Below are 15,937 nucleotides of genomic sequence, written 5' to 3'. Positions count from 1 at the left end.
TTTTTAAGCAGTGCAGTGCAGGATTCAGCGTCTGTAGCATTCTCTCGAGAGGATGCGACGGCGCTGGACGGCAGTCCCACTTTCCCCTCAGACGTCTGCCGCGGAAAGCACCAGGAAGCTGTGAACTAGCTGAGCATCGGTGGTTCAGTGGTAGAATGCTCGCCTGCCACGCGGGCGGCCCATGTTCGATTCCCGGCCGATGCATCGTTTTGTTTTTTCTCCGATAGTGGTGCTGCGTGTCTTTCGCACTCGAACTGCGTGAGCCATGAGAATGAACCGCGGGATTCCGTGTGGAAAGAAGCAATCATGCAGCGCGCACGACTGCTCGTTTGGACTCTTGCGTGCTATTGTACATACTGGCGTTGGCCTAACATCGCAAGTTGCCTGCCGCGCCGGGAATGCACGTGTAGCAACAGAAAAAATGAGCCAGGGAGTGCAGACTCTGTACCACTGGTATTCGGTACTTAGCAAGATTCCAGAAGGTGTGGCGTTCGCCAGCCTCGGTAGCGCAGTAGGCAGCGCGTAAGTCTCATAATCTTAAGGTCGTGAGTTCGATCCTCACCCGGGGCATTTAATTTACTGTCGTTCACAGCTAAGTCGACGGCTCTGGGGTTGCGAAGGAGCGAAACACTTAGTAGTTTGTTATCCACAAGGCTTCAACGACTCAGCGTGAAAATGTTTACTTCCTGTTATTACTAGTTGCAGTTCTTTTGTAAAATTTTCAAGAAAAAAAGTACTAGTAATAAAACTGAATTTCGTATGATATAACATGTAAAGTCACACAATGTATGACCTGCTATATAATGACAGGCAGCAGGTCTTTACTTGCGAAATAAGTAAATAAATATTACTACTTACAGCTTTGCTTTTCCTCCTACCCCTGTAACAACGAGGCCAAAAGAAATGGACTGAGACTTTTGCCATGCGCGAGAAGATGCTCGCAAACAGGGAAAGTGCGACACGGAAAGCGAGTGGAGGGGGTGTAAACCCGGAGAACGATGTGCACGTCCGGTGTGGTCTAGTGGCTAGGATACCTGGCTTTCACCCAGGAGGCCCGGGTTCGATTCCCGGTACCGGAATGGAATTTTTTCGGAACAAATCACGACAAGTTTTGACCGTGCGAAATGCTGTTTCACGTCCTCCTCGCATTATAGCTACTGGTTCGTAAACGTCAGCTGACAACAGTCGAGAGAAACGGGCACGCAACGAAATTACTACGAGCAGCGGCATAGAGGGAGAAGAGACGCTGGTCCACTGTTGGATTGCTGCCATAGAAATGTTACATGGCAATACGCAGAGCAATTCCCGCAAAGCAATGGGAGACTGTCTGTACCGAGGCCCGTTAGCTCAGTTGGTTAGAGCGTCGTGCTAATAGCGCGAAGGTCGTGGGTTCGATCCCCCCACGGGCCACTACGGTTTTACTGTTTCAAAAAGGCAACGCCGATTTCCCCGTGGAAGTATGGTGACAAAGAAATCGTCACATTGTGTGGGAGCTGATAGGGGACCCGAACGCGACTTGTCGGGACGCGCTAAAACATTTCACTGGTCACAGCACGCTGAACACACAGTTTCTCGTCCGATCACCACAACTGCGCGACGTCGGGCGTTGTCAGTGCTTGGGCGGGTGACCGCCTGCGAACATAGGGCACTGTCGACAGTTTCAATTCGTATTTCTCTTTCCTCTTCGGTTTCGGAGCTGCAGCGCTATTCGGTCAAGGGCACTGGCGCCACGTTTTGCCTCTCGGTATGCCAAGTCGCGCCGTGCGGCCACAGTGAAATGAAGGAGCGTGTTGTAAAATTTTCAACAAAGAAAAAAAAAAGAAATCTACTAGTAATAAAACTGAATTTGTCTGACAGAACATGTAAAATCAGACAATACATGATAACAGGCAGCAGGTATTTACTCGAGGCATAAGTAATGTTGTGCCCGCCTCGCCATACCTCTCTCAGTCGTTTCGCGTGCTTGTCCTTTTGATATAGGCCGATTGGAGAGCGTCAGCTCTCGCGTCAGCTGAGCAAAGTCGAGACAAGTCGAGACTCAAGGGGAATCGACGCACACGCTAGAGGGTGGCGTGCAGCGAGTAAGATGGGCAAAGAAACATTAATTTAAGGACGCGTGGCAAAAGTACTCATACGCAAAAGTAAAAGCCTGCAGCGGTGGCCGGGAATCGAACCCGGATCAACTGCTTGGAAAGCAACTATGCTGACCATTACACCACCACCGCACAGTTCCGTCGCGCGCCTCGCGAGCCGCGCTGTGTCTGCTTCCCGCCTGTCGGCGGCGCCTGAAGGTGGTCGTAGCTGTAGGCGCGTTACGGGGTAGGCGAGCTCATCCAGGCAGCGTCTCTAGGCACGTTTCGCGGCCTTTGGCAAGAGTCGTCGCGTGCGTGCGCCGCAAGAGTACTTAGACGATCATTTTTAAGCAGTGCAGTGCAGGATTCAGCGTCTGTAGCATTCTCTCGAGAGGATGCGACGGCGCTGGACGGCAGTCCCACTTTCCCCTCAGACGTCTGCCGCGGAAAGCACCAGGAAGCTGTGAACTAGCTGAGCATCGGTGGTTCAGTGGTAGAATGCTCGCCTGCCACGCGGGCGGCCCATGTTCGATTCCCGGCCGATGCATCGTTTTGTTTTTTCTCCGATAGTGGTGCTGCGTGTCTTTCGCACTCGAACTGCGTGAGCCATGAGAATGAACCGCGGGATTCCGTGTGGAAAGAAGCAATCATGCAGCGCGCACGACTGCTCGTTTGGACTCTTGCGTGCTATTGTACATACTGGCGTTGGCCTAACATCGCAAGTTGCCTGCCGCGCCGGGAATGCACGTGTAGCAACAGAAAAAATGAGCCAGGGAGTGCAGACTCTGTACCACTGGTATTCGGTACTTAGCAAGATTCCAGAAGGTGTGGCGTTCGCCAGCCTCGGTAGCGCAGTAGGCAGCGCGTAAGTCTCATAATCTTAAGGTCGTGAGTTCGATCCTCACCCGGGGCATTTAATTTACTGTCGTTCACAGCTAAGTCGACGGCTCTGGGGTTGCGAAGGAGCGAAACACTTAGTAGTTTGTTATCCACAAGGCTTCAACGACTCAGCGTGAAAATGTTTACTTCCTGTTATTACTAGTTGCAGTTCTTTTGTAAAATTTTCAAGAAAAAAAGTACTAGTAATAAAACTGAATTTCGTATGATATAACATGTAAAGTCACACAATGTATGACCTGCTATATAATGACAGGCAGCAGGTCTTTACTTGCGAAATAAGTAAATAAATATTACTACTTACAGCTTTGCTTTTCCTCCTACCCCTGTAACAACGAGGCCAAAAGAAATGGACTGAGACTTTTGCCATGCGCGAGAAGATGCTCGCAAACAGGGAAAGTGCGACACGGAAAGCGAGTGGAGGGGGTGTAAACCCGGAGAACGATGTGCACGTCCGGTGTGGTCTAGTGGCTAGGATACCTGGCTTTCACCCAGGAGGCCCGGGTTCGATTCCCGGTACCGGAATGGAATTTTTTCGGAACAAATCACGACAAGTTTTGACCGTGCGAAATGCTGTTTCACGTCCTCCTCGCATTATAGCTACTGGTTCGTAAACGTCAGCTGACAACAGTCGAGAGAAACGGGCACGCAACGAAATTACTACGAGCAGCGGCATAGAGGGAGAAGAGACGCTGGTCCACTGTTGGATTGCTGCCATAGAAATGTTACATGGCAATACGCAGAGCAATTCCCGCAAAGCAATGGGAGACTGTCTGTACCGAGGCCCGTTAGCTCAGTTGGTTAGAGCGTCGTGCTAATAGCGCGAAGGTCGTGGGTTCGATCCCCCCACGGGCCACTACGATTTTACTGTTTCAAAAAGGCAACGCCGATTTCCCCGTGGAAGTATGGTGACAAAGAAATCGTCACATTGTGTGGGAGCTGATAGGGGACCCGAACGCGACTTGTCGGGACGCGCTAAAACATTTCACTGGTCACAGCACGCTGAACACACAGTTTCTCGTCCGATCACCACAACTGCGCGACGTCGGGCGTTGTCAGTGCTTGGGCGGGTGACCGCCTGCGAACATAGGGCACTGTCGACAGTTTCAATTCGTATTTCTCTTTCCTCTTCGGTTTCGGAGCTGCAGCGCTATTCGGTCAAGGGCACTGGCGCCACGTTTTGCCTCTCGGTATGCCAAGTCGCGCCGTGCGGCCACAGTGAAATGAAGGAGCGTGTTGTAAAATTTTCAACAAAGAAAAAAAAAAGAAATCTACTAGTAATAAAACTGAATTTGTCTGACAGAACATGTAAAATCAGACAATACATGATAACAGGCAGCAGGTATTTACTCGAGGCATAAGTAATGTTGTGCCCGCCTCGCCATACCTCTCTCAGTCGTTTCGCGTGCTTGTCCTTTTGATATAGGCCGATTGGAGAGCGTCAGCTCTCGCGTCAGCTGAGCAAAGTCGAGACAAGTCGAGACTCAAGGGGAATCGACGCACACGCTAGAGGGTGGCGTGCAGCGAGTAAGATGGGCAAAGAAACATTAATTTAAGGACGCGTGGCAAAAGTACTCATACGCAAAAGTAAAAGCCTGCAGCGGTGGCCGGGAATCGAACCCGGATCAACTGCTTGGAAAGCAACTATGCTGACCATTACACCACCACCGCACAGTTCCGTCGCGCGCCTCGCGAGCCGCGCTGTGTCTGCTTCCCGCCTGTCGGCGGCGCCTGAAGGTGGTCGTAGCTGTAGGCGCGTTACGGGGTAGGCGAGCTCATCCAGGCAGCGTCTCTAGGCACGTTTCGCGGCCTTTGGCAAGAGTCGTCGCGTGCGTGCGCCGCAAGAGTACTTAGACGATCATTTTTAAGCAGTGCAGTGCAGGATTCAGCGTCTGTAGCATTCTCTCGAGAGGATGCGACGGCGCTGGACGGCAGTCCCACTTTCCCCTCAGACGTCTGCCGCGGAAAGCACCAGGAAGCTGTGAACTAGCTGAGCATCGGTGGTTCAGTGGTAGAATGCTCGCCTGCCACGCGGGCGGCCCATGTTCGATTCCCGGCCGATGCATCGTTTTGTTTTTTCTCCGATAGTGGTGCTGCGTGTCTTTCGCACTCGAACTGCGTGAGCCATGAGAATGAACCGCGGGATTCCGTGTGGAAAGAAGCAATCATGCAGCGCGCACGACTGCTCGTTTGGACTCTTGCGTGCTATTGTACATACTGGCGTTGGCCTAACATCGCAAGTTGCCTGCCGCGCCGGGAATGCACGTGTAGCAACAGAAAAAATGAGCCAGGGAGTGCAGACTCTGTACCACTGGTATTCGGTACTTAGCAAGATTCCAGAAGGTGTGGCGTTCGCCAGCCTCGGTAGCGCAGTAGGCAGCGCGTAAGTCTCATAATCTTAAGGTCGTGAGTTCGATCCTCACCCGGGGCATTTAATTTACTGTCGTTCACAGCTAAGTCGACGGCTCTGGGGTTGCGAAGGAGCGAAACACTTAGTAGTTTGTTATCCACAAGGCTTCAACGACTCAGCGTGAAAATGTTTACTTCCTGTTATTACTAGTTGCAGTTCTTTTGTAAAATTTTCAAGAAAAAAAGTACTAGTAATAAAACTGAATTTCGTATGATATAACATGTAAAGTCACACAATGTATGACCTGCTATATAATGACAGGCAGCAGGTCTTTACTTGCGAAATAAGTAAATAAATATTACTACTTACAGCTTTGCTTTTCCTCCTACCCCTGTAACAACGAGGCCAAAAGAAATGGACTGAGACTTTTGCCATGCGCGAGAAGATGCTCGCAAACAGGGAAAGTGCGACACGGAAAGCGAGTGGAGGGGGTGTAAACCCGGAGAACGATGTGCACGTCCGGTGTGGTCTAGTGGCTAGGATACCTGGCTTTCACCCAGGAGGCCCGGGTTCGATTCCCGGTACCGGAATGGAATTTTTTCGGAACAAATCACGACAAGTTTTGACCGTGCGAAATGCTGTTTCACGTCCTCCTCGCATTATAGCTACTGGTTCGTAAACGTCAGCTGACAACAGTCGAGAGAAACGGGCACGCAACGAAATTACTACGAGCAGCGGCATAGAGGGAGAAGAGACGCTGGTCCACTGTTGGATTGCTGCCATAGAAATGTTACATGGCAATACGCAGAGCAATTCCCGCAAAGCAATGGGAGACTGTCTGTACCGAGGCCCGTTAGCTCAGTTGGTTAGAGCGTCGTGCTAATAGCGCGAAGGTCGTGGGTTCGATCCCCCCACGGGCCACTACGATTTTACTGTTTCAAAAAGGCAACGCCGATTTCCCCGTGGAAGTATGGTGACAAAGAAATCGTCACATTGTGTGGGAGCTGATAGGGGACCCGAACGCGACTTGTCGGGACGCGCTAAAACATTTCACTGGTCACAGCACGCTGAACACACAGTTTCTCGTCCGATCACCACAACTGCGCGACGTCGGGCGTTGTCAGTGCTTGGGCGGGTGACCGCCTGCGAACATAGGGCACTGTCGACAGTTTCAATTCGTATTTCTCTTTCCTCTTCGGTTTCGGAGCTGCAGCGCTATTCGGTCAAGGGCACTGGCGCCACGTTTTGCCTCTCGGTATGCCAAGTCGCGCCGTGCGGCCACAGTGAAATGAAGGAGCGTGTTGTAAAATTTTCAACAAAGAAAAAAAAAAGAAATCTACTAGTAATAAAACTGAATTTGTCTGACAGAACATGTAAAATCAGACAATACATGATAACAGGCAGCAGGTATTTACTCGAGGCATAAGTAATGTTGTGCCCGCCTCGCCATACCTCTCTCAGTCGTTTCGCGTGCTTGTCCTTTTGATATAGGCCGATTGGAGAGCGTCAGCTCTCGCGTCAGCTGAGCAAAGTCGAGACAAGTCGAGACTCAAGGGGAATCGACGCACACGCTAGAGGGTGGCGTGCAGCGAGTAAGATGGGCAAAGAAACATTAATTTAAGGACGCGTGGCAAAAGTACTCATACGCAAAAGTAAAAGCCTGCAGCGGTGGCCGGGAATCGAACCCGGATCAACTGCTTGGAAAGCAACTATGCTGACCATTACACCACCACCGCACAGTTCCGTCGCGCGCCTCGCGAGCCGCGCTGTGTCTGCTTCCCGCCTGTCGGCGGCGCCTGAAGGTGGTCGTAGCTGTAGGCGCGTTACGGGGTAGGCGAGCTCATCCAGGCAGCGTCTCTAGGCACGTTTCGCGGCCTTTGGCAAGAGTCGTCGCGTGCGTGCGCCGCAAGAGTACTTAGACGATCATTTTTAAGCAGTGCAGTGCAGGATTCAGCGTCTGTAGCATTCTCTCGAGAGGATGCGACGGCGCTGGACGGCAGTCCCACTTTCCCCTCAGACGTCTGCCGCGGAAAGCACCAGGAAGCTGTGAACTAGCTGAGCATCGGTGGTTCAGTGGTAGAATGCTCGCCTGCCACGCGGGCGGCCCATGTTCGATTCCCGGCCGATGCATCGTTTTGTTTTTTCTCCGATAGTGGTGCTGCGTGTCTTTCGCACTCGAACTGCGTGAGCCATGAGAATGAACCGCGGGATTCCGTGTGGAAAGAAGCAATCATGCAGCGCGCACGACTGCTCGTTTGGACTCTTGCGTGCTATTGTACATACTGGCGTTGGCCTAACATCGCAAGTTGCCTGCCGCGCCGGGAATGCACGTGTAGCAACAGAAAAAATGAGCCAGGGAGTGCAGACTCTGTACCACTGGTATTCGGTACTTAGCAAGATTCCAGAAGGTGTGGCGTTCGCCAGCCTCGGTAGCGCAGTAGGCAGCGCGTAAGTCTCATAATCTTAAGGTCGTGAGTTCGATCCTCACCCGGGGCATTTAATTTACTGTCGTTCACAGCTAAGTCGACGGCTCTGGGGTTGCGAAGGAGCGAAACACTTAGTAGTTTGTTATCCACAAGGCTTCAACGACTCAGCGTGAAAATGTTTACTTCCTGTTATTACTAGTTGCAGTTCTTTTGTAAAATTTTCAAGAAAAAAAGTACTAGTAATAAAACTGAATTTCGTATGATATAACATGTAAAGTCACACAATGTATGACCTGCTATATAATGACAGGCAGCAGGTCTTTACTTGCGAAATAAGTAAATAAATATTACTACTTACAGCTTTGCTTTTCCTCCTACCCCTGTAACAACGAGGCCAAAAGAAATGGACTGAGACTTTTGCCATGCGCGAGAAGATGCTCGCAAACAGGGAAAGTGCGACACGGAAAGCGAGTGGAGGGGGTGTAAACCCGGAGAACGATGTGCACGTCCGGTGTGGTCTAGTGGCTAGGATACCTGGCTTTCACCCAGGAGGCCCGGGTTCGATTCCCGGTACCGGAATGGAATTTTTTCGGAACAAATCACGACAAGTTTTGACCGTGCGAAATGCTGTTTCACGTCCTCCTCGCATTATAGCTACTGGTTCGTAAACGTCAGCTGACAACAGTCGAGAGAAACGGGCACGCAACGAAATTACTACGAGCAGCGGCATAGAGGGAGAAGAGACGCTGGTCCACTGTTGGATTGCTGCCATAGAAATGTTACATGGCAATACGCAGAGCAATTCCCGCAAAGCAATGGGAGACTGTCTGTACCGAGGCCCGTTAGCTCAGTTGGTTAGAGCGTCGTGCTAATAGCGCGAAGGTCGTGGGTTCGATCCCCCCACGGGCCACTACGATTTTACTGTTTCAAAAAGGCAACGCCGATTTCCCCGTGGAAGTATGGTGACAAAGAAATCGTCACATTGTGTGGGAGCTGATAGGGGACCCGAACGCGACTTGTCGGGACGCGCTAAAACATTTCACTGGTCACAGCACGCTGAACACACAGTTTCTCGTCCGATCACCACAACTGCGCGACGTCGGGCGTTGTCAGTGCTTGGGCGGGTGACCGCCTGCGAACATAGGGCACTGTCGACAGTTTCAATTCGTATTTCTCTTTCCTCTTCGGTTTCGGAGCTGCAGCGCTATTCGGTCAAGGGCACTGGCGCCACGTTTTGCCTCTCGGTATGCCAAGTCGCGCCGTGCGGCCACAGTGAAATGAAGGAGCGTGTTGTAAAATTTTCAACAAAGAAAAAAAAAAGAAATCTACTAGTAATAAAACTGAATTTGTCTGACAGAACATGTAAAATCAGACAATACATGATAACAGGCAGCAGGTATTTACTCGAGGCATAAGTAATGTTGTGCCCGCCTCGCCATACCTCTCTCAGTCGTTTCGCGTGCTTGTCCTTTTGATATAGGCCGATTGGAGAGCGTCAGCTCTCGCGTCAGCTGAGCAAAGTCGAGACAAGTCGAGACTCAAGGGGAATCGACGCACACGCTAGAGGGTGGCGTGCAGCGAGTAAGATGGGCAAAGAAACATTAATTTAAGGACGCGTGGCAAAAGTACTCATACGCAAAAGTAAAAGCCTGCAGCGGTGGCCGGGAATCGAACCCGGATCAACTGCTTGGAAAGCAACTATGCTGACCATTACACCACCACCGCACAGTTCCGTCGCGCGCCTCGCGAGCCGCGCTGTGTCTGCTTCCCGCCTGTCGGCGGCGCCTGAAGGTGGTCGTAGCTGTAGGCGCGTTACGGGGTAGGCGAGCTCATCCAGGCAGCGTCTCTAGGCACGTTTCGCGGCCTTTGGCAAGAGTCGTCGCGTGCGTGCGCCGCAAGAGTACTTAGACGATCATTTTTAAGCAGTGCAGTGCAGGATTCAGCGTCTGTAGCATTCTCTCGAGAGGATGCGACGGCGCTGGACGGCAGTCCCACTTTCCCCTCAGACGTCTGCCGCGGAAAGCACCAGGAAGCTGTGAACTAGCTGAGCATCGGTGGTTCAGTGGTAGAATGCTCGCCTGCCACGCGGGCGGCCCATGTTCGATTCCCGGCCGATGCATCGTTTTGTTTTTTCTCCGATAGTGGTGCTGCGTGTCTTTCGCACTCGAACTGCGTGAGCCATGAGAATGAACCGCGGGATTCCGTGTGGAAAGAAGCAATCATGCAGCGCGCACGACTGCTCGTTTGGACTCTTGCGTGCTATTGTACATACTGGCGTTGGCCTAACATCGCAAGTTGCCTGCCGCGCCGGGAATGCACGTGTAGCAACAGAAAAAATGAGCCAGGGAGTGCAGACTCTGTACCACTGGTATTCGGTACTTAGCAAGATTCCAGAAGGTGTGGCGTTCGCCAGCCTCGGTAGCGCAGTAGGCAGCGCGTAAGTCTCATAATCTTAAGGTCGTGAGTTCGATCCTCACCCGGGGCATTTAATTTACTGTCGTTCACAGCTAAGTCGACGGCTCTGGGGTTGCGAAGGAGCGAAACACTTAGTAGTTTGTTATCCACAAGGCTTCAACGACTCAGCGTGAAAATGTTTACTTCCTGTTATTACTAGTTGCAGTTCTTTTGTAAAATTTTCAAGAAAAAAAGTACTAGTAATAAAACTGAATTTCGTATGATATAACATGTAAAGTCACACAATGTATGACCTGCTATATAATGACAGGCAGCAGGTCTTTACTTGCGAAATAAGTAAATAAATATTACTACTTACAGCTTTGCTTTTCCTCCTACCCCTGTAACAACGAGGCCAAAAGAAATGGACTGAGACTTTTGCCATGCGCGAGAAGATGCTCGCAAACAGGGAAAGTGCGACACGGAAAGCGAGTGGAGGGGGTGTAAACCCGGAGAACGATGTGCACGTCCGGTGTGGTCTAGTGGCTAGGATACCTGGCTTTCACCCAGGAGGCCCGGGTTCGATTCCCGGTACCGGAATGGAATTTTTTCGGAACAAATCACGACAAGTTTTGACCGTGCGAAATGCTGTTTCACGTCCTCCTCGCATTATAGCTACTGGTTCGTAAACGTCAGCTGACAACAGTCGAGAGAAACGGGCACGCAACGAAATTACTACGAGCAGCGGCATAGAGGGAGAAGAGACGCTGGTCCACTGTTGGATTGCTGCCATAGAAATGTTACATGGCAATACGCAGAGCAATTCCCGCAAAGCAATGGGAGACTGTCTGTACCGAGGCCCGTTAGCTCAGTTGGTTAGAGCGTCGTGCTAATAGCGCGAAGGTCGTGGGTTCGATCCCCCCACGGGCCACTACGATTTTACTGTTTCAAAAAGGCAACGCCGATTTCCCCGTGGAAGTATGGTGACAAAGAAATCGTCACATTGTGTGGGAGCTGATAGGGGACCCGAACGCGACTTGTCGGGACGCGCTAAAACATTTCACTGGTCACAGCACGCTGAACACACAGTTTCTCGTCCGATCACCACAACTGCGCGACGTCGGGCGTTGTCAGTGCTTGGGCGGGTGACCGCCTGCGAACATAGGGCACTGTCGACAGTTTCAATTCGTATTTCTCTTTCCTCTTCGGTTTCGGAGCTGCAGCGCTATTCGGTCAAGGGCACTGGCGCCACGTTTTGCCTCTCGGTATGCCAAGTCGCGCCGTGCGGCCACAGTGAAATGAAGGAGCGTGTTGTAAAATTTTCAACAAAGAAAAAAAAAAGAAATCTACTAGTAATAAAACTGAATTTGTCTGACAGAACATGTAAAATCAGACAATACATGATAACAGGCAGCAGGTATTTACTCGAGGCATAAGTAATGTTGTGCCCGCCTCGCCATACCTCTCTCAGTCGTTTCGCGTGCTTGTCCTTTTGATATAGGCCGATTGGAGAGCGTCAGCTCTCGCGTCAGCTGAGCAAAGTCGAGACAAGTCGAGACTCAAGGGGAATCGACGCACACGCTAGAGGGTGGCGTGCAGCGAGTAAGATGGGCAAAGAAACATTAATTTAAGGACGCGTGGCAAAAGTACTCATACGCAAAAGTAAAAGCCTGCAGCGGTGGCCGGGAATCGAACCCGGATCAACTGCTTGGAAAGCAACTATGCTGACCATTACACCACCACCGCACAGTTCCGTCGCGCGCCTCGCGAGCCGCGCTGTGTCTGCTTCCCGCCTGTCGGCGGCGCCTGAAGGTGGTCGTAGCTGTAGGCGCGTTACGGGGTAGGCGAGCTCATCCAGGCAGCGTCTCTAGGCACGTTTCGCGGCCTTTGGCAAGAGTCGTCGCGTGCGTGCGCCGCAAGAGTACTTAGACGATCATTTTTAAGCAGTGCAGTGCAGGATTCAGCGTCTGTAGCATTCTCTCGAGAGGATGCGACGGCGCTGGACGGCAGTCCCACTTTCCCCTCAGACGTCTGCCGCGGAAAGCACCAGGAAGCTGTGAACTAGCTGAGCATCGGTGGTTCAGTGGTAGAATGCTCGCCTGCCACGCGGGCGGCCCATGTTCGATTCCCGGCCGATGCATCGTTTTGTTTTTTCTCCGATAGTGGTGCTGCGTGTCTTTCGCACTCGAACTGCGTGAGCCATGAGAATGAACCGCGGGATTCCGTGTGGAAAGAAGCAATCATGCAGCGCGCACGACTGCTCGTTTGGACTCTTGCGTGCTATTGTACATACTGGCGTTGGCCTAACATCGCAAGTTGCCTGCCGCGCCGGGAATGCACGTGTAGCAACAGAAAAAATGAGCCAGGGAGTGCAGACTCTGTACCACTGGTATTCGGTACTTAGCAAGATTCCAGAAGGTGTGGCGTTCGCCAGCCTCGGTAGCGCAGTAGGCAGCGCGTAAGTCTCATAATCTTAAGGTCGTGAGTTCGATCCTCACCCGGGGCATTTAATTTACTGTCGTTCACAGCTAAGTCGACGGCTCTGGGGTTGCGAAGGAGCGAAACACTTAGTAGTTTGTTATCCACAAGGCTTCAACGACTCAGCGTGAAAATGTTTACTTCCTGTTATTACTAGTTGCAGTTCTTTTGTAAAATTTTCAAGAAAAAAAGTACTAGTAATAAAACTGAATTTCGTATGATATAACATGTAAAGTCACACAATGTATGACCTGCTATATAATGACAGGCAGCAGGTCTTTACTTGCGAAATAAGTAAATAAATATTACTACTTACAGCTTTGCTTTTCCTCCTACCCCTGTAACAACGAGGCCAAAAGAAATGGACTGAGACTTTTGCCATGCGCGAGAAGATGCTCGCAAACAGGGAAAGTGCGACACGGAAAGCGAGTGGAGGGGGTGTAAACCCGGAGAACGATGTGCACGTCCGGTGTGGTCTAGTGGCTAGGATACCTGGCTTTCACCCAGGAGGCCCGGGTTCGATTCCCGGTACCGGAATGGAATTTTTTCGGAACAAATCACGACAAGTTTTGACCGTGCGAAATGCTGTTTCACGTCCTCCTCGCATTATAGCTACTGGTTCGTAAACGTCAGCTGACAACAGTCGAGAGAAACGGGCACGCAACGAAATTACTACGAGCAGCGGCATAGAGGGAGAAGAGACGCTGGTCCACTGTTGGATTGCTGCCATAGAAATGTTACATGGCAATACGCAGAGCAATTCCCGCAAAGCAATGGGAGACTGTCTGTACCGAGGCCCGTTAGCTCAGTTGGTTAGAGCGTCGTGCTAATAGCGCGAAGGTCGTGGGTTCGATCCCCCCACGGGCCACTACGATTTTACTGTTTCAAAAAGGCAACGCCGATTTCCCCGTGGAAGTATGGTGACAAAGAAATCGTCACATTGTGTGGGAGCTGATAGGGGACCCGAACGCGACTTGTCGGGACGCGCTAAAACATTTCACTGGTCACAGCACGCTGAACACACAGTTTCTCGTCCGATCACCACAACTGCGCGACGTCGGGCGTTGTCAGTGCTTGGGCGGGTGACCGCCTGCGAACATAGGGCACTGTCGACAGTTTCAATTCGTATTTCTCTTTCCTCTTCGGTTTCGGAGCTGCAGCGCTATTCGGTCAAGGGCACTGGCGCCACGTTTTGCCTCTCGGTATGCCAAGTCGCGCCGTGCGGCCACAGTGAAATGAAGGAGCGTGTTGTAAAATTTTCAACAAAGAAAAAAAAAAGAAATCTACTAGTAATAAAACTGAATTTGTCTGACAGAACATGTAAAATCAGACAATACATGATAACAGGCAGCAGGTATTTACTCGAGGCATAAGTAATGTTGTGCCCGCCTCGCCATACCTCTCTCAGTCGTTTCGCGTGCTTGTCCTTTTGATATAGGCCGATTGGAGAGCGTCAGCTCTCGCGTCAGCTGAGCAAAGTCGAGACAAGTCGAGACTCAAGGGGAATCGACGCACACGCTAGAGGGTGGCGTGCAGCGAGTAAGATGGGCAAAGAAACATTAATTTAAGGACGCGTGGCAAAAGTACTCATACGCAAAAGTAAAAGCCTGCAGCGGTGGCCGGGAATCGAACCCGGATCAACTGCTTGGAAAGCAACTATGCTGACCATTACACCACCACCGCACAGTTCCGTCGCGCGCCTCGCGAGCCGCGCTGTGTCTGCTTCCCGCCTGTCGGCGGCGCCTGAAGGTGGTCGTAGCTGTAGGCGCGTTACGGGGTAGGCGAGCTCATCCAGGCAGCGTCTCTAGGCACGTTTCGCGGCCTTTGGCAAGAGTCGTCGCGTGCGTGCGCCGCAAGAGTACTTAGACGATCATTTTTAAGCAGTGCAGTGCAGGATTCAGCGTCTGTAGCATTCTCTCGAGAGGATGCGACGGCGCTGGACGGCAGTCCCACTTTCCCCTCAGACGTCTGCCGCGGAAAGCACCAGGAAGCTGTGAACTAGCTGAGCATCGGTGGTTCAGTGGTAGAATGCTCGCCTGCCACGCGGGCGGCCCATGTTCGATTCCCGGCCGATGCATCGTTTTGTTTTTTCTCCGATAGTGGTGCTGCGTGTCTTTCGCACTCGAACTGCGTGAGCCATGAGAATGAACCGCGGGATTCCGTGTGGAAAGAAGCAATCATGCAGCGCGCACGACTGCTCGTTTGGACTCTTGCGTGCTATTGTACATACTGGCGTTGGCCTAACATCGCAAGTTGCCTGCCGCGCCGGGAATGCACGTGTAGCAACAGAAAAAATGAGCCAGGGAGTGCAGACTCTGTACCACTGGTATTCGGTACTTAGCAAGATTCCAGAAGGTGTGGCGTTCGCCAGCCTCGGTAGCGCAGTAGGCAGCGCGTAAGTCTCATAATCTTAAGGTCGTGAGTTCGATCCTCACCCGGGGCATTTAATTTACTGTCGTTCACAGCTAAGTCGACGGCTCTGGGGTTGCGAAGGAGCGAAACACTTAGTAGTTTGTTATCCACAAGGCTTCAACGACTCAGCGTGAAAATGTTTACTTCCTGTTATTACTAGTTGCAGTTCTTTTGTAAAATTTTCAAGAAAAAAAGTACTAGTAATAAAACTGAATTTCGTATGATATAACATGTAAAGTCACACAATGTATGACCTGCTATATAATGACAGGCAGCAGGTCTTTACTTGCGAAATAAGTAAATAAATATTACTACTTACAGCTTTGCTTTTCCTCCTACCCCTGTAACAACGAGGCCAAAAGAAATGGACTGAGACTTTTGCCATGCGCGAGAAGATGCTCGCAAACAGGGAAAGTGCGACACGGAAAGCGAGTGGAGGGGGTGTAAACCCGGAGAACGATGTGCACGTCCGGTGTGGTCTAGTGGCTAGGATACCTGGCTTTCACCCAGGAGGCCCGGGTTCGATTCCCGGTACCGGAATGGAATTTTTTCGGAACAAATCACGACAAGTTTTGACCGTGCGAAATGCTGTTTCACGTCCTCCTCGCATTATAGCTACTGGTTCGTAAACGTCAGCTGACAACAGTCGAGAGAAACGGGCACGCAACGAAATTACTACGAGCAGCGGCATAGAGGGAGAAGAGACGCTGGTCCACTGTTGGATTGCTGCCATAGAAATGTTACATGGCAATACGCAGAGCAATTCCCGCAAAGCAATGGGAGACTGTCTGTACCGAGGCCCGTTAGCTCAGTTGGTTAGAGCGTCGTGCTAATAGCGCGAAGGTCGTGGGTTCGATCCCCCCACGGGCCACTACGATTTTACTGTTTCAAAAAGGCAACGCCGATTT

General features: G+C 51.3%; 34 non-coding genes across 34 annotated transcripts; 28 read left to right on the top strand and 6 right to left on the bottom strand.

Annotated features, from left to right (window-relative positions):
• The first annotated feature begins 133 nt into the window (after positions 1-133).
• Positions 134-204, top strand: Trnag-gcc (transfer RNA glycine (anticodon GCC)). The gene has a single exon. It is a non-coding gene; the product is annotated as a tRNA-Gly (tRNA).
• A 293-nt stretch (positions 205-497) lies between these two features.
• On the top strand, positions 498-570 carry Trnam-cau (transfer RNA methionine (anticodon CAU)). The gene has a single exon. It is a non-coding gene; the product is annotated as a tRNA-Met (tRNA).
• Positions 571-1,007: 437 nt separating this feature from the next.
• Positions 1,008-1,079, top strand: Trnae-uuc (transfer RNA glutamic acid (anticodon UUC)). The gene has a single exon. It is a non-coding gene; the product is annotated as a tRNA-Glu (tRNA).
• Positions 1,080-1,336: 257 nt separating this feature from the next.
• Positions 1,337-1,410, top strand: Trnai-aau (transfer RNA isoleucine (anticodon AAU)). Its single transcript has one exon. It is a non-coding gene; the product is annotated as a tRNA-Ile (tRNA).
• Positions 1,411-2,153: 743 nt separating this feature from the next.
• On the bottom strand, positions 2,154-2,225 carry Trnag-ucc (transfer RNA glycine (anticodon UCC)). The gene has a single exon. It is a non-coding gene; the product is annotated as a tRNA-Gly (tRNA).
• A 323-nt stretch (positions 2,226-2,548) lies between these two features.
• Trnag-gcc (transfer RNA glycine (anticodon GCC)) lies at positions 2,549-2,619 on the top strand. Its single transcript has one exon. It is a non-coding gene; the product is annotated as a tRNA-Gly (tRNA).
• Positions 2,620-2,912: 293 nt separating this feature from the next.
• On the top strand, positions 2,913-2,985 carry Trnam-cau (transfer RNA methionine (anticodon CAU)). Its single transcript has one exon. It is a non-coding gene; the product is annotated as a tRNA-Met (tRNA).
• Positions 2,986-3,422: 437 nt separating this feature from the next.
• Positions 3,423-3,494, top strand: Trnae-uuc (transfer RNA glutamic acid (anticodon UUC)). Its single transcript has one exon. It is a non-coding gene; the product is annotated as a tRNA-Glu (tRNA).
• Positions 3,495-3,751: 257 nt separating this feature from the next.
• Trnai-aau (transfer RNA isoleucine (anticodon AAU)) lies at positions 3,752-3,825 on the top strand. Its single transcript has one exon. It is a non-coding gene; the product is annotated as a tRNA-Ile (tRNA).
• A 743-nt stretch (positions 3,826-4,568) lies between these two features.
• On the bottom strand, positions 4,569-4,640 carry Trnag-ucc (transfer RNA glycine (anticodon UCC)). The gene has a single exon. It is a non-coding gene; the product is annotated as a tRNA-Gly (tRNA).
• Positions 4,641-4,963: 323 nt separating this feature from the next.
• On the top strand, positions 4,964-5,034 carry Trnag-gcc (transfer RNA glycine (anticodon GCC)). Its single transcript has one exon. It is a non-coding gene; the product is annotated as a tRNA-Gly (tRNA).
• Positions 5,035-5,327: 293 nt separating this feature from the next.
• On the top strand, positions 5,328-5,400 carry Trnam-cau (transfer RNA methionine (anticodon CAU)). Its single transcript has one exon. It is a non-coding gene; the product is annotated as a tRNA-Met (tRNA).
• A 437-nt stretch (positions 5,401-5,837) lies between these two features.
• Positions 5,838-5,909, top strand: Trnae-uuc (transfer RNA glutamic acid (anticodon UUC)). The gene has a single exon. It is a non-coding gene; the product is annotated as a tRNA-Glu (tRNA).
• A 257-nt stretch (positions 5,910-6,166) lies between these two features.
• Trnai-aau (transfer RNA isoleucine (anticodon AAU)) lies at positions 6,167-6,240 on the top strand. The gene has a single exon. It is a non-coding gene; the product is annotated as a tRNA-Ile (tRNA).
• A 743-nt stretch (positions 6,241-6,983) lies between these two features.
• Positions 6,984-7,055, bottom strand: Trnag-ucc (transfer RNA glycine (anticodon UCC)). The gene has a single exon. It is a non-coding gene; the product is annotated as a tRNA-Gly (tRNA).
• A 323-nt stretch (positions 7,056-7,378) lies between these two features.
• Trnag-gcc (transfer RNA glycine (anticodon GCC)) lies at positions 7,379-7,449 on the top strand. Its single transcript has one exon. It is a non-coding gene; the product is annotated as a tRNA-Gly (tRNA).
• Positions 7,450-7,742: 293 nt separating this feature from the next.
• Positions 7,743-7,815, top strand: Trnam-cau (transfer RNA methionine (anticodon CAU)). Its single transcript has one exon. It is a non-coding gene; the product is annotated as a tRNA-Met (tRNA).
• A 437-nt stretch (positions 7,816-8,252) lies between these two features.
• On the top strand, positions 8,253-8,324 carry Trnae-uuc (transfer RNA glutamic acid (anticodon UUC)). Its single transcript has one exon. It is a non-coding gene; the product is annotated as a tRNA-Glu (tRNA).
• Positions 8,325-8,581: 257 nt separating this feature from the next.
• Trnai-aau (transfer RNA isoleucine (anticodon AAU)) lies at positions 8,582-8,655 on the top strand. The gene has a single exon. It is a non-coding gene; the product is annotated as a tRNA-Ile (tRNA).
• A 743-nt stretch (positions 8,656-9,398) lies between these two features.
• Positions 9,399-9,470, bottom strand: Trnag-ucc (transfer RNA glycine (anticodon UCC)). Its single transcript has one exon. It is a non-coding gene; the product is annotated as a tRNA-Gly (tRNA).
• Positions 9,471-9,793: 323 nt separating this feature from the next.
• Trnag-gcc (transfer RNA glycine (anticodon GCC)) lies at positions 9,794-9,864 on the top strand. The gene has a single exon. It is a non-coding gene; the product is annotated as a tRNA-Gly (tRNA).
• Positions 9,865-10,157: 293 nt separating this feature from the next.
• On the top strand, positions 10,158-10,230 carry Trnam-cau (transfer RNA methionine (anticodon CAU)). Its single transcript has one exon. It is a non-coding gene; the product is annotated as a tRNA-Met (tRNA).
• A 437-nt stretch (positions 10,231-10,667) lies between these two features.
• Positions 10,668-10,739, top strand: Trnae-uuc (transfer RNA glutamic acid (anticodon UUC)). Its single transcript has one exon. It is a non-coding gene; the product is annotated as a tRNA-Glu (tRNA).
• A 257-nt stretch (positions 10,740-10,996) lies between these two features.
• Trnai-aau (transfer RNA isoleucine (anticodon AAU)) lies at positions 10,997-11,070 on the top strand. The gene has a single exon. It is a non-coding gene; the product is annotated as a tRNA-Ile (tRNA).
• A 743-nt stretch (positions 11,071-11,813) lies between these two features.
• Trnag-ucc (transfer RNA glycine (anticodon UCC)) lies at positions 11,814-11,885 on the bottom strand. Its single transcript has one exon. It is a non-coding gene; the product is annotated as a tRNA-Gly (tRNA).
• A 323-nt stretch (positions 11,886-12,208) lies between these two features.
• On the top strand, positions 12,209-12,279 carry Trnag-gcc (transfer RNA glycine (anticodon GCC)). The gene has a single exon. It is a non-coding gene; the product is annotated as a tRNA-Gly (tRNA).
• Positions 12,280-12,572: 293 nt separating this feature from the next.
• Positions 12,573-12,645, top strand: Trnam-cau (transfer RNA methionine (anticodon CAU)). Its single transcript has one exon. It is a non-coding gene; the product is annotated as a tRNA-Met (tRNA).
• A 437-nt stretch (positions 12,646-13,082) lies between these two features.
• Positions 13,083-13,154, top strand: Trnae-uuc (transfer RNA glutamic acid (anticodon UUC)). Its single transcript has one exon. It is a non-coding gene; the product is annotated as a tRNA-Glu (tRNA).
• Positions 13,155-13,411: 257 nt separating this feature from the next.
• Positions 13,412-13,485, top strand: Trnai-aau (transfer RNA isoleucine (anticodon AAU)). Its single transcript has one exon. It is a non-coding gene; the product is annotated as a tRNA-Ile (tRNA).
• A 743-nt stretch (positions 13,486-14,228) lies between these two features.
• On the bottom strand, positions 14,229-14,300 carry Trnag-ucc (transfer RNA glycine (anticodon UCC)). The gene has a single exon. It is a non-coding gene; the product is annotated as a tRNA-Gly (tRNA).
• Positions 14,301-14,623: 323 nt separating this feature from the next.
• Positions 14,624-14,694, top strand: Trnag-gcc (transfer RNA glycine (anticodon GCC)). Its single transcript has one exon. It is a non-coding gene; the product is annotated as a tRNA-Gly (tRNA).
• Positions 14,695-14,987: 293 nt separating this feature from the next.
• On the top strand, positions 14,988-15,060 carry Trnam-cau (transfer RNA methionine (anticodon CAU)). The gene has a single exon. It is a non-coding gene; the product is annotated as a tRNA-Met (tRNA).
• Positions 15,061-15,497: 437 nt separating this feature from the next.
• Positions 15,498-15,569, top strand: Trnae-uuc (transfer RNA glutamic acid (anticodon UUC)). Its single transcript has one exon. It is a non-coding gene; the product is annotated as a tRNA-Glu (tRNA).
• Positions 15,570-15,826: 257 nt separating this feature from the next.
• Positions 15,827-15,900, top strand: Trnai-aau (transfer RNA isoleucine (anticodon AAU)). Its single transcript has one exon. It is a non-coding gene; the product is annotated as a tRNA-Ile (tRNA).
• Positions 15,901-15,937: the final 37 nt, after the last annotated feature.

The sequence above is a fragment of the Schistocerca cancellata genome, unplaced genomic scaffold (assembly GCF_023864275.1).
Source record: "Schistocerca cancellata isolate TAMUIC-IGC-003103 unplaced genomic scaffold, iqSchCanc2.1 HiC_scaffold_550, whole genome shotgun sequence".
Classification (NCBI taxonomy): Eukaryota; Metazoa; Arthropoda; class Insecta; order Orthoptera; family Acrididae; genus Schistocerca; species Schistocerca cancellata.
The sequence above is the reverse complement of the archived record's forward strand: the minus strand, read 5'-3'. Positions and strand labels throughout refer to the sequence as shown.